The sequence below is a fragment of the Scyliorhinus canicula genome, chromosome 11 (genome assembly GCF_902713615.1).
Source record: "Scyliorhinus canicula chromosome 11, sScyCan1.1, whole genome shotgun sequence".
Taxonomy (NCBI): domain Eukaryota; kingdom Metazoa; phylum Chordata; class Chondrichthyes; order Carcharhiniformes; family Scyliorhinidae; genus Scyliorhinus; species Scyliorhinus canicula.
In genome coordinates, this window is record NC_052156.1 from 42,690,342 (window position 1) to 42,707,204 (window position 16,863).

The following is a 16,863-nucleotide window of genomic DNA, read 5'->3' on the forward strand; positions in this document are numbered from 1 at the left end:
CCCCCCCCAAACCAGTCAATTGTTGTGAATCTAGCTCAAAGATGGCCGACAACACCTTAATAAAGTCCCCGTCATCCCAATTTGTTGCATGTATGTTCACTAAAGCACTGGAGAACATGCCAACACCCTACTCACTATCACGTATCTCACCCCCCCCCCCCCACACACACACACACACGTGTCAAAATACTGCCTGTAAAGGCCATTCTCCTGTTAATTAGCACTACCACCCCTTCATCTTCACATCAAAATTCAAATGGAACACCTGCCCCACCATCCCTTCCTTGCCTCGTCAGACCCCTATCCCTCAAATGCATCTCCTGCAAAAAGACTACAGGCCTGATTCACCGTTTTTCAGACTAAGTGCGGAGAAACCGTGGCGTTTTACGTCAAACAATCAGCATCGACCCCGCACCGATCCTACAGCCGGTGAGGGGCAAGCAGCCACGCTGAGTAAAACTCCCGGCTCCCACAATATAATGGCTGGAGAATGGCCGGTCGAGCGTGGACCCAACCTGCCAGATAGTGCCCACCTGGCCACCCCCTGGTCACCCTCTGGCCACCCCCCACCAGTAACCCCATCCCTCCCAGAAGCCCCCCCCCCCCCCCCCCCAGCCAGCAGCACTGCTCCCACCTGACTGTGGCTTTGCTGGACACAGTCCACAGCCACTATGCCACTACGCCACGGGTTCCTGCACAGCTGAGACCTTCCGCCAACTGAGGGGTCGGGAACTCTGCCCATCTGGGGCGGAGCATTGGAGGAGGGCTTTCAGGTGACGTGCTAACGCCGTTTCAACGGAGTCCGCCGCGTACGCGATGAAGCCATTTCAGAGAGGGCGGAGGATACAAAACCTGTGTCAAACAGGCACCGCCCCCGATTTTGGCGTCAGAAGAGGTTTTCCGTCGGAGAACGGTGAATCCCACTCTACATCTGTCTTCAAATTGTTCAAATGGACAAACACCCAGGGCCTTTCAATTGGACCGTTTAACACCCTCATGTTACACTAACTGGGGGGTATCTGGACCCCCTCCTTCTAGAATCTACCCCGATTTTAGGCCCACCCAAAAAGGCAACCATCACCACCCTTACATAAACCCATAAACAAAGAAACCATCATTGCCAGCGCTCTATCCTCCCCTCCACTCTTGCCCCTCTTAAACTCCCACCCAAAAACTCTCCCCCATCGCCACCTCCCTCCCCCCTTCGAACTACAGATAACCAACCCACCCGGCTCCAAAATTCATCTTCTCTCCGCCCTACCCTAAATAAAGAAAACCCAACCATTCAGGCTCATTACCTTACCTCACAAACAAAACAGAAATCCCCCTCCCCCAGGTAACCAGCCTCAGCCCTCTCACCCACTTCGCGCCCGTTAACTAGCATACCTGCTGGCAGTCTGGCCCTCACTTGGGGAACAAGAAAAGAACCAAACAAGAAAAAAATAAACTCCCCCTTTTCCCAATCCCGCATTAAATATCGTGCATACTGGGAAGAAAGAACCTGTATCCTCGTCGATGAAACAAGCTAACCCCATACAACCATGGAAAAAGAACAACAAAATAGCAAGAACACTGAAAAAGGCAGCAAAGATGAATGTGAACATGTAACATTGAAAAGTCCATAACATCCAACAACGACAATCAGACCTCTCCCAGCCCATTTCTTCCTCACAATGTCAGACGCCCTCTCTGGTGTATTAAAGTAATGGTCTCTGTCCTTGGACGTGACCCACAACCAAGCCAGGTACACCACTCCGAACTACACCTTACTCTTGTAGAGCGCCACCACGGCGCCAGTCCTGCCCCGATGTCTTGATAAATACGGATGGGATGGCCCTCCCATCCACTCTCTTGCCTGGCCATCACGCATTTTAAAATCCATTTCTTGTGCAGATACCTGTGGAAGCGGAGTATGGCTGCTCACAAGTCAATCCCCAGATCTAGGCTTCTGTCACAACGGCCGGTGGGTTCGGTCCACATTGGAACGGTTCCCTCCTCCCCCATCAACGTTTTGAACATTTTTGCTATTTACTCTGTGGCGTTCATACTTTCAATGCCCTCTGGCAGCCCAACAATCCTCAGGTTCTGGCACCTGGACCGGTTCTCCTGGTTATCTACCTTGACCTTCAATACCTTTTGGGCCTCTGCCAATAATGCCACTTCTGCCTCCAAAGAGGCAACTGGTCACTGTGGTCTGTGACCATCTCTTCCAATTCCCGAATCATCATGCCCTGCAATTTCAACCGCTGCTCCACCTTATCCAAAGTCATGCGAATGGGCGCCACCGCCACCTCAATCGCTTCGGACAAGTCCTCCAACATTGCCAGTCTTTGCTTCTAGAATTCCACCGCAAGGAATTCCATGATCTTCTCCGCTGTCCATTGGGAGAGTGACAACGACACGGAGGGCTCCTCCATTTTCTCTTCCCTCCTGCCAGGAGGACCTTCAGAGTCTGATGAGGAGCCATTACTCAACTTCTGTCTCATGTAGTATCCTGTGGACATCCCACACTGGAGGACAAACCAACAATTACTCCACCTATCTTCCCCAAACTGTGTTCGTTCACCAGGCAAAAAGGGCCAAAAACCAAGTCTCCAAGCGGAAACCACCTTGTGTGTGATCACTCACCTCATGGCTGTCACTGGAAACACCTATCTATTCTAATCCCATTTTCCAGAACTTGGTGCATAGCCTTGTATGCTATGGGGCTGGAATCACGGGTCAATGACGCCGAAATCGCCTTCGGCGAACGGCTGGAGAATCCAAGTTCCTGACCGAAATGGGGGCAGCGTCGCTTTCACGATGCTCTGCCCCCTCCAAAGTAGCGCATTCTAGGAGTACGCTATTGACGGCCACGTATTGACGGTCCAAGGACATTGTCTGAGGGCCGCTCCCCGATGCTCCGCCCCCGACCGACTGAGTTCCCAATGGCATGGATCGCGTGTGGTCTCACCCATCGGGAACTCGGCGTGGCGGCTGCGGACTCAGTCAATCGCTGCCACGGTCAGGGGAGGGCCGATCCACGGGCAAGGGGGGGGGGACATTATTTGGGGCTGGGGATTCATGTGGTGGGGCGGTCCAGGGCACGCGAGCTGGCCGAGGAGGGGGACTATTTCGGGGGCCGGGTCCGCAAGAGGCCGCCGGTGTGTTGCACGGCGCAGCCGCTTTAGGCCGTCGCCGTGCACATGTGATGTCACAGATCCGGCAATTCTCCGGGGCTGATCAGCAGCTAGAGCCGGGTACTCTCGGCTGCCATCCTGCTAGCCCCCAGCAAAACGGGGAATCGGTGGCCATTTTGTGCTAGTTTTTCTGGCGTAAAACACCACCGTTCCCACAACGGCGTGGGGACAAAGCTCCAGAATCGGAGAATCCAGCCCATGGTATTTGATGTGCTCATCGAAATCCTTCTTAAATGTTGTGAGTGTTCCCGCCTCCAAGACCCTTTCAGGCAGAGGCGGACTTGCAATGAAAGATACAGCACTGCATTGTGGGGCCCAAGTCAATAAGGGCCCCAGACTGAGAGGTGAATGTGGTGTGGGAGCACCAATCAGAAGCTGGTAGCTCTGAATTTGCTGATAGGCTCAATTCATTTAAAAAAACGTTTTTTTATTCCAAACACAGACAGATACAAACCAAAAAAATAAACCGGCTGGATTCTCCTCAGCCCCAGACCAAAATCGCATTTGGCGCGGGGGCGGAGAATCGCCATTTCCGACCGAATCGCGACCGGCACCGCTCTGGTGATTCTCCGGAGAATCACTCGCCCGCAAATCACGCCGTGCGGCTGGGAGGTCATTGACAGATACTCAGTCCGCGGCCGCCCTGGTTGGGGGGGGGGGGGGGGGGGGGGAGGGAACCAGCACCAGTAGGGGAGTAGGGGGCCTTATGGGCGGCCAGGGCAGCGATCAGGCCGATCCGATGGAGGGGCGAGAGGACGATCGGGGGAACCTTGTTTTTTGGTGCTGGTCTGCGCTTGGAGTCCGTCACTGGAGGCCTGCACCCTGTGCTCGGAACCGGAAGTGCGGGAGCCCGTATCCACAGCCAAAGCTGCCTGAAGCTCGCCAGGTCCCTGCTAACCCCTGCAGGTAAGTGAATGTCTCTGGATTTTGCAGGAAACTGGGGAGTGAAACGCCAGTGTTTTTATGCCGGCGTGGGGGCATCGCCCATTTTTGGAGAATCCAGCCCAACATCTCAAAATACACAAGCTACACACAGTTTGTACATTTTTTTTCCCCTTTCACCCTTAAACCCCCACCTCCTCTCCACTGATGACAAACAAGTCTTCACACATTGTCAGAAACGGTCTCCATTGCATGTAAAACCCCTCTTCCCACCCTCTTAAGGGTAAACTTTATTTCCTCCAAACTCAAACACTTGTACAAATCCCTCAGCCACGTGGCAGCCCCTGGTGGTGCTGCCGACCTCCAGCTCATTAAAATCTGATCAGAGAGGCAAAGGCGACAACATCGCCACTCCTTTCCCCTCCATCAGCTCCGGCACGTCCGACACTCCAAATATCACCACCAGGGGGCATGGCGCCATCTTGGACCCCCCCCCCCCCCCCCATATTCCTGACAGTCTCGAACCACGCCTCCCAAACATCATTGCACACCCCAAAAAATATGAGCGTGATCTGCCCAGCCCCCCCACTCCCCCCCTCCCCTCATGCCTCACACGCATTCTCCAATCCTGGAAAAATCCCACTCATCCGACTCTGTGTCATATGAATCCTGTGTACCACCTTAAATTGTATAAGGCTCATCCTTCCACAGGAGGAGGCCAAGTATCCAGCTCCATATCCTCCACCCCAACTCGATCCACAACTCATCCTCTTACTTCCACTTTATCCCTTCCAAAAGCGTCTTCTCCTTCCCTCCCAGCCAACTGTAGATATCCCCGATCCCCCCCCCCCTCCCAACTCATCAGGAACAAACACTTTTCCAACAGTGTTTACTCCGGTAACTGAGGAAACTCGGGTAGCTCCTTTCGTGCAAAATCCCGCCCCTGTAAATACCTAAACACACTCCCCCTCGGCAACTCAAATTTCTCCCGCAGCTCCTCCAGCCCAAAAAGATTAGCCTCGCAGAGAATGTTCCGTATCCGCTCTATCCCTTCTCCCCGCTATCTCCCATACATCCATCTCCCCAGTATAAATCTATAGTTCCCACATATAGGCGGTAGTACAGACATATGCTTTAACTTCAAGTGCCTCCTCAACTGGTTCCACATTCTGATCGAGGACATCACCAGCGGACTGCTAGTGTACCTCCCTGGATAAACCGAGCGCGGAACCATCGCCAAGGCCCTCAAACACATACCCCTGCAAGAGGCCTCCTCCACCTGCACCCACTCCGACCCCTCTCCACCATCACCTCGGCATTTTCCGCCCAATAGCAATGCAACAGGTTTGGAAGCGCTGGCACCCCACCCACCTTGCTCTCTGTAAATAGGCCCTACCACCCCACGGCATCTTGCCAGCCCACACACACCAACTCACAGATCAATTTATTCCCTCTGGAAAAATGGTTAGGGAAGAAATATTGGCAGTGATTGAAAGGTAAATAAATATCGTTCATTTTCATGGGCTGTACCCTCCCCGCCAGCGATAGCAGCAGGGCGCCCTGTCTCTTCAGGTCTCCATTAACCCCCTCTACCAGCCTGGTCAGATTCCACTTGTGCATAGTTGTCTAGTCATGAGCCACCTTGAATGACAAGACCCTGAGGTCCACACTTCTCGCCTGGACATTCACCAGGTCCATAATTCTCCCCATACAATGGATTCACAATGTACAATAAATTGCCAGCGTACAACAATATCCTGTGCTCTCTACCCCTACGATCCCTTGCCACTCATTTGAAGCCTGTAGTGCAATCACCAGAGGCTCAACGGCGAACACAAACAATAATGGACACAGCTGGCATCCCTGTCTTGTCCCCTGTACTACTTAAAATACCCCGAATTCATCCCATTCGTCCTCACATTTGCTGTGGTGGGTGCATTTAGTAACCGTACCTGTGCAAATATGGGCTTGGCTCATTCCTGGGCCTATCAGCAGGCAACACAGAACAACACTGGGCTTTGATTGATAGATTCCCCTTTAGAGAGGAGACTTTGAGCAGTTCAGTTGGATCTCCTGATTGGGGTGAAGTTTCTGAGCTTCCATTGAGTGACGCAGCAGCCAGGTTTCTGGCATTCGGTCAGGCGGGCAACCTGAGGTAAAGTGACCTCGCCGAACTAACATCGGGGTGCGAGCCTGCAAAACCTTCAGCAAGGTGAGGAGGAGACGCTAGTCAACGGGTGTCGAGTGGAGCAACCTCCAGGACAGGGCTCAGGAGGGTGGGCGGACAACCAAACAACCGAAGAACAGAGGCCAGAAGCAGTTGTTGTGGCTCGAGGTCCGGCCACCAGAGTGAGAGCTGAGAGGTGAGCAGTCGGGAGGTGCGAGGGCCAGATAAGTGCCGATGTCATGGATTTTGGGAGAAGTGGGCAGTGGGGCAACTCCACCAGAGCCAGATGCCAGGGTTGAGAGTGAGGGTGCTTGGCAGCAGCTGGACAGGTGAGGACGGGAGAGCAGAGACCAGGCCAGATAGCCAGCAGCAGCCTCCACTAGCACACCTGCCAACTTAGGTTATCGGGGGTGCAGCTGCAGGAGGTACTCGACCCCAAGGGGCGTGATGTAGGGGCTCCGCAAAGGGGGAGAGTGTGGGGCCCCCAAAAGTGTAAACCCACCTCTGCTTTCAGGCAATGAGTTCCAGATTTCCACCAGGGGGCTGGTTTAGCACAGGGCTAAAGAACTGGCTTTTAAGGCAGACCAAGGCAGGCCAACAGCGCGGGTTCAATTCCCGTACCAGCCTCCCCGAACAGGTGCCGGAATGTGGCGACTAGGGGCTTTTCACAGTAACTTCATTTGAAGCCTACTTGTGACAATAAGCGATTTTCATATCCCAGGAAGCATCGATGAGTAGGGTAATCATCGAAGAGTAGCAGAGAATGTGTGATTATACTGACAAGCCTTGCAACTGATAAAGATTGCAGAGAGAATGGTGCATTCCATTTCAAACATAAATGAGATAATCACACATGACATTGCAACAATGTCTTCTTGAACTGCTTGGGTGACTAATTCTGTGGCAATAAAATTACTATATTCACACCTACCAATGCACATCTGATACTGATAAGCCTGGTGGCCGAAATAGAATGACAAATATCAGGGCCGCAGTGATCTCCAACAAAGTGGCCTCGAGCAGAGTGCCAGCAGTGTAGAGCTGTTGGACCATAAGAGGTTAAATAGCAAAAGGGGACATGGGAGTGGAAACGCCACTCAAATCATTTGTGCTATGCAGGTCCTCATCACCCATTGCTTCTCTGCATGTCCCTTCTCCAATTAGTAATGCAACATGTTCCTCATGTCCTGATGTGGCTGGGTCGGCCCTGCACTGGAGCAGGTGGAGGAGTTTGTTGGTGCGCATCGGTTTAAAACCCAGAGCTCACAGATTAATAAGGGCATCTTGGCAGTCAGAGCAGGAAACTGAGCAGCCGCCCTTCCCTCTACTTCCACAAGTACCACACTATGTAGGAGGGGTTGAAAAAGGAAGTGAAGAGCCTTGTGGTTACATAAATGTGGGCGTGAAAATGTTACATTGTGAAGTTTCTGTTCTTTAATTGAATCACAAATATTATTAGTTGAAACCACTTCCCCGTCTTTCCCATTCCTGGTTACCAGCTATTAATTTGCTTTTTAATTTATATTGGTGATGAATGGAAAGCTATGTATTATTGGGGCCAAGTGGAAGGACAGGCAAGGTGGAGGTGAAGGACTAGTTGTTTACAGGGCTACTGCTGGTGAAATATTAGTGCTGTTACATTATTAAGGGCCTTTCAGGCATCCTGGGCAACAATACAAACTGCTACTACTGCTGCTGCATTGCCTTCATCACTTCTCTCAATAAAATTGTCTACAGGTAATCCATGCCCTTTGCTTTCATCCACATGCACATTCAAACCTTGCTGCTACACAATGTCATTCAGAGCGCAGCAAACAAGAACATCGCACTCATCTGCATTAAATTTCAGCTGCTACATGTCTGTCCATTCCATCAACCTGTCTATGTCCTCTTGAATTCTATAAGATAGGTAGCATGGTGGATGAAATTATACATATAGCAATGTTATAAATGTTCTCAGAAAGAAGAATCATTAGTGCTCTTAACAGCATAGCGTGAGGCTTGCTACTTAATATAATCAAATTGGACCCAGTAATTCTTTTTTTCACTTTCATTAGATTTTAACTCTTCAAATTTTCAGGTGACATGAAAATATGAGTGAGATGTGAGTAGTGAGATTGTTGTCACACTCTCTTAAAGAATAGAAAGAACAAACGTGTAGTTAGTTATGGGCGGCACGGTAGCACAATGGTTAGCACTATTGCTTCACAGCACCAGGGTCCCAGGTTTGATTCCCGGCTTGGGTCACTCTCTCTGCGGAGTCAGCACGTTCTCCCTGTTTGCATGGGTTTCCTCCAGATGCTCCGGTTTCCTCCCATAGGTCCCGAAAGACGGGCTGTTAGGTAATTTGGACATTCTGAATTCTCCATCTGTGTGTCCGAACAGGCGCCGGAATGTAGTGACTAGGGGACTTTTCACAGTAACTTCATTGCAGTGTTAATGTAAGCCTACTTGTGGCACTAAGAAAAAGTATTATTATTATAGTTAGTGTCTTTCACATTCACAAGACATCCAAAAGCACTTCACAACCAATGAATTCTTTTGAAGTGTGGATATTATTGCTGTGGATTAGACACAGGAGCCAGTGTGATGGTCCTGTTAGATCAGCAAACGTGGTTAAAAGACCCTTGGCTAGGATGACAGACGCAGCTCTGTATGGTCCCAAAGGAATCGACTACCAATCATAGATAGGATTCACAAGCCATTCCAATATGGCAAAAAACAAATAATCGATATTCTGTATGTCATCCACATTCAACCATTTTCTCTCCTGAGCAGAGATGTGCAGATAGTAAGAAACTTTTTCCCCTCAGTAGAGGGATCAATAACAAAGGAGCTTAGATTTAAGGTGAGTGGTCGGAGATATAGAGGAGATTTGAGGAAAAAACCTTTTCACTCAGAGGGTGGTGGGAATCTGGAACTCATTGCCTGAAAGCAGAGGCAGGTTTACACTTTTGGGGGCCCCACACTCTCCCCCTTTGCGGAGCCCCTACATCACGCCCCTTGGGGTCGACTACTTCCTGCAGCTGCACCCCTCGATAACCCTGTCCAGCTGCTGCCAAGCACCCTCACTCTCAACCCTGGCATCTGGCTCCGGTGGAGTTGCCCCACTGCCCACTGCTCCCAAAATCCATGACATCAGCGCTTATCTGGCCCTCGCACCTCCCGACTGCTCACCTCTCAGCTCTCACTCTGGTGGCCGGACCTCGAGCCACAACAACTGCTTCTGGCCTCTGTTCTTCGGTTGTTTGGTTGTCCGCCCACCCTCCTGAGCCCTGTCCTGGAGGTTGCTCCACTCGACACCCGTTGACTAGCGTCTCCTCCTCACCTTGCTGAAGGTTTTGCAGGCTAGCACCCCGATGTTAGTTCGGCGAGGTCACTTTACCTCAGGCTGCCCTCCAGACCGAATGTCAGAAACCTGGCTGCTGCGTCACTCAATGGAAGCTCAGAAACTTCACCCCAATCAGGAGATCCTTCTGAACTGCTCAAAGTCTCCACCACCTTTCAATGTCTGGAAAGCTGTGGTCCCTCTCTAAAGGGGAATCCATCAATCAAAGCCCAGTGTTGTTCTGTGTTGCCTGCTGATAGGCCCAGGAATGAGCCAAGCCCACATACTTTGCACCGGTTTGGTTACTACATGCACCCTCCACGGCAAGTGTGAGGATGAATGGGATGAATTCAGGGTATTTGAAGTAGTACAGGGGACAAGACAGGGATGCCGCCTCTGTCCATTATTGTTTGTGTTCGCCGTTGAGCCTCTGGTGATTGCACTACAGGCTTCAAATGAGTGGCAAGGGATCGTAGGGGTAGAGAGCACAGGATATTGTTGTACACTGGCAATTTATTGTACATTGTGAATCCATTGTATGGGGAGAATTATGGACCTGTTGGGGAAATTAGGGGCATTTTCAGGGTATAAATTAAGTGTGGGAAAAAGTTAGGTTTTCCTGGTGAATGTCCAGGCGAGTAGTATATGTGTCCAGCTGGACAGAACCTGGAGAGGGCTCTGTTTTTGTCTGGTGACATTCTACTGCTGCCCCTGCAACCAGCACCTGTTCTTGTTTAACTGTGAAGTCTGAATCACCAGGTTAAAACTCCACCCCACCCACCTTGCCCTCTGCAAATTGGCCCTACTATCCCACGGCATCTTGCCAGCCCACACCAACTCACAGATCAATTTATCCCCAAGCCACCCCCCCCTTACACCCAAACCAACCTCCCCACCTTGTCCCTCCCCTCCACCCTAGGAGTTGACGGTAACCAGCTCCTTGAAATGTAGTATAAATAAACCCCACCTCTTATAACCCCTCACTCACCCTCCTCAGAGCAAGTTTAACGCTTCACAAGTACAGCTTGGGCTGGCTTCTCCCAAAATGGGGCCATGTTCCCACGCCAGCATAAAATTGCTGGCATTTCGCTCCGAAGATTCCTGAAGAATGTTTGTGCCAATTCAATGCCCTGCAGCGGCTAGCAGGGACCCGGAGTAATTCACGCAGATCTAGCTGCGGATACAGGCCCCGCATTTCCGGTGTGGAGTTCGCACATGCGCACGTTGGCGTCCTCCAGCGGCCGCGCTGAGCGCCATGGCGGACTCGGACCGTGGAGGCAGCTGCAAGATGTAGGCCCCCCCGATCGGCCACGAGCCTGATGATATTACCGGCCCGGTCTTTCCCCCGGCCGCCCATAAGGACCCCGCCCCCCACCAGGAGAATCCAGCCCAAGATCTCCATTACATCTCCCAGCAACACTGAGGCACAGGTTGGTGAAACTTAACGCCACCGCAACAGGACCCGCCTGCGAGCGATCAACAAGGCAAAGGCTAAAACATCTGCCCCGGCTCCCATCTGCATCTCCGGCAAGTCTGACACCCCGAATATGCCACCAGGGGACTGGGCTCTAAATCCGCATGCAAGATCGCTAACATGGTGCTGAAAATCAACCTCCAAAATTCCTCCAACTTCGGCAAGACCAGAACATATGTGGGCGATTGGCTGGGGCCCTCCCACATCACTCCTAAATATCGTCCACCCCCACAAACAAATGCCGCATCCTCGACTTCATCAGGTGCACTCTGTGTATTACCTTTAGCTGTATCAAACCCAGCCTCACGCATAAGGTTGAGGCATTCATCCTCTGCAGCAACTCACACCACAGCACCTCTTCTAGTCCCATCCCCAGCTCCTCCTCCCACTTGGCCTTAATCCCCCCTCCTGATACGCCATAATTGTGGATTTTTCTTTAAAAAATGTAAAATTGTTATGGTTAGTTGCCTGGTAGTACAGAACTTGAATATTGCTGAAAAGAGGGATATACAATCAAAGCTTTTCAACTTGCACTCAGCAGTTTCTATGGCAACACGTCAACCAGTCAGAGCTCACTGTCAGCACTTTTTCTCATGTAGTATAAATTGTTGCTTGCTTTGAAATTGGTAATCTTTCATCTGCCAGAATGAGTCCAAGATGAAAAGCATGTTTCACTTTTCAACATTACAACTGGTAATGTTGAGATTTCTTCCATTCTCCTTTAACCGAGATTATGTTTTTGGATTGACCGGGGGTAAAGTTCAATTTTTGCAGAGGCACAGGACAGATGGCAGCAGAACAGCTGCCTGTTGTATATAACACCTGCATTTCCATTGACTTGCAATGAAAATAAAATTTGGTGGGTGTGGTTAATAGGTGTGGAACTTTATTCCCTCAATTCCATGATAACAATTCCATAATTTGAAACACAATTGAACTTTTAAAAAGTTTGTTCAAAATATCTCAATTTCTAACTTAATCACATGTATATGCCCAAACTTTTACTTCAGTTTCCACAAAATGATTAAAAAGTGAATTATAGGCAAAGCTTTTTAACTTCTTGATTTGCTGTCTGTGAGAATTCTTCCATTTGGTTGGTTGATCCGGCTGATTGATGACATCACTATAGGCAGAGGTTACACAGGTTCTCTCTGGTCCAGTAATTCTTTGTGGGTCATTTCTTTTTAGGTCAATGGTGACCATTGCCCCTTCTGGCCACAGAATCCAGGCCATTGCCAAACAACGGGTACCCCCCTTTCAGAAACCATCTCTGAAAGCAGTGGACACTCACTCTATGGGGACTCTCTGGGTTGACTTACTGTTACCTGCCTATCCCCAGCGATCAGGTGGTAAGTATTAGTGGGGAGGGGGGGAGCTCCAGTGAAAACGGGGGGGGGGGGGGGGGGGAGGGGAGGGGAGGTGACATTGATTAAAATAGTTTTCAAAATTAAGATTTCCACGAGGGGGGCTAAAATACTTTCCCGAACTGAAGTTTGGTTAAAGATGTGTGAGTAAAGATGCATGTACCCTGGGATGTACGTGAAATGTAAAGGTAGCTTGCAGGGGTTTGCAATGTGTGTCAGTCGCAGCGATGATAATGTCACCGCTGAGCCCAGGCTGATTGACGGCTCTGGGAGTGAATCAGGGCTGGAATGAGGATTAAATCGGAGAGCAGGTTCCCTGGGAAGTAGAGAGACAGAGAGCTGTGCCCAGGGATAGAGCACGGTGCAGGCAGCCACTGCTGTCTCCTGAAGACTCTGCCCGCGGTGCAGCGTTCAATCCACCGACAACATTAGCTCTGCCCCGGAAGTGTTTTGAAATTGTTGCAAGACATTCTCATCAGGAGGATATTTAACCCAGATTCGGACTCTGGAGCCGGTCTCGCCGCAGTGATCTGAACAGGAGAAGCGGTTAGTGCCTTTCCCCATTACTGACTACCCCGCAATGTTACAGTGTACACCGCACAATGGTTACATAACTGATGACAAAGCGCAATAGTCAGCTCGCTGCCTTTGGCAGTGTGCTGCACACCGATCAGTGTCTTTGCATTTCTGTGTGTGCGGCGCCACCGCACAATTTCAACACCAGGGTTAATTCCTCCCATTGGAATCTGCAAAGGGCAGGCAGGGCGGTGTGTGCATGTGTGTCCAGTTTTCACTGCTGTTCCACTGGGGGCTCTTTATGTGTTGACATGATTGTTTCCTGATTGCCCTTGCTGGGAGGGTCTGGGTACGTTCTGCCGGCGACCTGCACCTGTTATCTCGGTCGGTGGTAGTTTTAGTGCGGGTTTGTCGGGGGAGCGTTGTTCAATACAATGCAGCCAAGTGCAAAATCCACCCAGGAGTTTGCTCAGATCCACCTGATTTAGAGACACTGCTTTGACCAGGTCCCATTGCTGTCCCCTATAACCGCTTCAGTCAGCTTGCAGTCATTTCTATGAGAAGTGTTGGCTGCATCTTAGTAACATTGGCCTGCGCCGAATTCGAGGAGTGGAAATGTTGGGCTTGGAATGAAAGTCTGCACTTATGCTGCAGATCCTGTTTCCAGGCTTTTTGAGTTTTTCCTGGACCCTGGCTGGCTATGGTTCCAGTTCCCACTTTTTTGCTTCTGTTTTTTTCTTTCCTCCTTGGAGACGCCTCTGTCCTGGTGTCTTTTTGGCGATGCCATTAATAGGCCAGATAAAGGAAAACCAATACACGAACTGTCTTTGAATTTACTTAAGACATTTGATTAGTTTTGACACCAAAGGTTAATATGTATGATAAGGATTTATGGAGTTGGGAGTAATCTGTTAGCATAAGGTGGAGACACTTCCTTAGTTTAGATAACGCTAGCAATGCTGGGGATGGGGATGGGGATGGGGAGATGGGGGGCTGATGCTTGGGTAGCTCACCGTCTCCATACTATTCACACAGGCCTGTACCCTAGAGGACACTCCAGCTTTGTGGTTTACCTTTGAACGACATGCAAAGAAACAGTTACTGGCTATCAGCTCTCACTTTATTGGTGTACAAGCACCAGGAAATACTCCCAGCAGGGGAAAGGTCATCGCATCTGGTTGGATAGTTACAGCCTTTATTAAGCTGGGCAGCTTCCATTCAGTTAGGTGTGGTCCTGTCACAGTCTGCTTGCTTCAATGGGTGCTTGGAGCTCAGAGAGTCTTCTCTCCACAGGTGGGTTGTTAGTCAATGCACCAGGCAAGACAAAAACAAAAAGAGTCATTCACACCCCAATATATAAAAGCAAATTACTGCGGATGCTGGAATCTGAAACCAAAGAGAAAATGGTGGAAATTCTCAGCGAGTCTGGCAGCATCTGTAGGGAAAGAAAAGAGCTAACGTTTCGAGTCCAGATGACCCTTTGTCAAAGCTCATTCACACTCCAAGCTGGAATGGGAGGATTATAAATCCTGACCTTATGATGACCTTCTCATAGAATTCCTACAGTGCAGAAAGAGGCCATTGAGCCCATTGGGTCTACACCAACTCTCTGAAAGTGCACCCTACCTAGACCCACTCCCCCCCCCCCCCCCCCCCCCCCCCCCCCCCCCGCCCAATCCCCATAACCCCACCTAACATGCACATCTTTAGACACCAAGGGGCAATTTATCATGATCAATCCACCTAACCTGCACATCTTTGGCTGTGGGAAGCAACTGGAGCACCCGGAGGAAACTCACAAAGACATGGAGAGACCTAAAAACTCCACACAGGCAGTCACCCAAGACTGGAACTGAACTCGATCCCTAGTGCTGATGCAGCAGTGCTAATCACTGTGCCACCATGCTGCCCCTAAAGGTTGATGACACATGCAAGAGAGCTGAGGCCGACAAGAAGATCTCATAAGGCTCAATGCTGACGATGCTACACTGCAAGAAACTAGACGCCCTCAAAGTGTGTCCCTGAAAGAGAAATACTACACATTCTTCTGGCAGGGGAAAACATGAGAGTCAACACATGAGCATGAAATGGGTTTTTCAGTGAAAACACTCTACGGCGATGATTGAATCCCCCTCCCCCAACAGAAGGCTCGGAGAGAGACTTCTTACATTTGACTAGCCAACAAGTGCAGGTCCAGTTAAACCCATGTGAATCTATGCCCTGGCGCTCACCCCCACTCCAGATGTCAAAGATCAATTCTTTCCAGCACCAAGGAGCTGTAGCTTCTAGGTGCTTTGACACAAGGCTGAGTACCGATTACACAACTTGGCAATGTACAAAGGGTATCGGAAAATCAGCAAGGTGAACAGAAATTGCTGGAGCAGCTATGATCATGAACTCTAGGTAACAAACAGCTGCTTCCAATCCAAGCCACGTCACAAGGTGTCCTGACGACATCTAAGATAATACCACTGGCATAATAATAATCATTATTAATGTTATAAGTAGGCTTACATTAACACTGCAATGAAGTTGCTGTGAAAATCCCCTAGTCACCACACTCAGGCGCCTGTTCGGGTACACAGAGGGAGAATTCAGAATGTCCAAATTACCTAACAAGCAAGTCTTTGGGGACTTGTGGGAGGAAACCGGAGCACCCAGAGGAAATCCACGCAGACACAGGGAGAACGTGCAGACTCCACACAGACAGTGACCCAAGCGGGAATTGAACCTGGCGCTGTGAAGCAACAGTGCTAACCACTGTGCTGCCAGATCTCCACATCAGGTGTACCTCCCTCACCTGTAGCTATCACAGTGCTGACTGTGGCACTGACCACTCCCTGGGTGTGGAGCAAGATCAGGCTTCAGCGAAGGAAGCTATACCATGCCAAGAAGAAAGGACATCCCCTGATCAACACTTACCATGACACTGTTTCAGAAAGGACCTCGGAGTTCCTCAGCACCCTCCATCAGGTTCTTTCAGACAGCAAATCTCCAAACTGGCGTATAGTGTCAAAGTGGGATCATCTGCACAACACCATCTACAACTCTGCACTTACTACGTACATGAAAAGAGATCAGAGAAATGCAGCACGGTAGCATTGTGAATAGCACAATTGCTTCACAGCCCCAGGGTCCCAGGTTTGATTCTGGCTTGGGTCACTGTCTGTGCAGAGTCTGCATGTCCTCCCCGTGTGTGCGTGGGTTTCCTCCGGGTGCTCCGGTTTCCTCCCACAGTCCAAAGATGTGCAGGTTAGGTGGATTGGCCATGATAAATTGCCCTTAGTGTCCAAAATTGCCCTTAGTGTTGGGTGGGGTTGTTGACCTTGGGTCGGGTGCTCTTTCCAAGAGCCAGTGCAGACTCGATAGGCCGAATGGCCTCCTTCTGCACTGTAAATTCTATGATAAAAGCAAATACTGGAAATAAAAAACAGAAAATGCTGGAAGAACTCAGGTAACATCTGTGGAGAGATAAACAGTTAACATTTCAAATCCAGTATGACTCTTCTGCGTTTTTCCAGCACTTTCTGTTTTTATTTCGGAGAGATAGTGACTGAAATGGAGCCAGTTACTGAAACCAAGAGGACAGCATTCATGAACTACAAACAAGTCCTCAACAAACAAAAATCTAGATGCACCTAGAATTGCCAGAATGAAGTAGCAAAACACTACTGAGCACTGCGTCATTCAATACTGGTTGAAACTCTGCAATAGTATACAATCAGCTTCTGAATTGGGGATGTTAGAGAGATGTATGAAGGAATCAAGAAAGTCACAGGCCCAGCAGCAACCAAGAAGACCAAGACAGGAACGATCATCGCAAAACCTAGCAAGCAGGAAAAAAAATGAAAATCGCTTATTGTCACGAATAGGCTTCAAATGAAGTTACTGTGAAAAGCCCCTAGTCGCGACATTCCGGTGCCTGTTCGGGGAGGTTGTTACGGAATGAAAGG

The 16,863-nt window shown here is 50.0% G+C and overlaps 1 protein-coding gene across 2 annotated transcripts in view; it reads left to right on the forward strand.

Annotated features, from left to right (window-relative positions):
• Positions 1-12,224: 12,224 nt before the first annotated feature.
• LOC119973054 (monoacylglycerol lipase abhd6-A-like) overlaps positions 12,225-16,863 on the forward strand; it is a 107,540-nt gene continuing 102,901 nt past the window's right edge. Inside the window, exon 1 of one of the 2 annotated variants that reach the window (XM_038810503.1) lies at positions 12,225-12,379. The gene's annotated coding sequence lies outside the window, so the exon portion shown is untranslated. Of the gene's footprint in view, positions 12,380-12,705; positions 12,941-16,863 lie in introns of those variants that run through there. The other variant, XM_038810502.1, reaches the window with a different exon arrangement.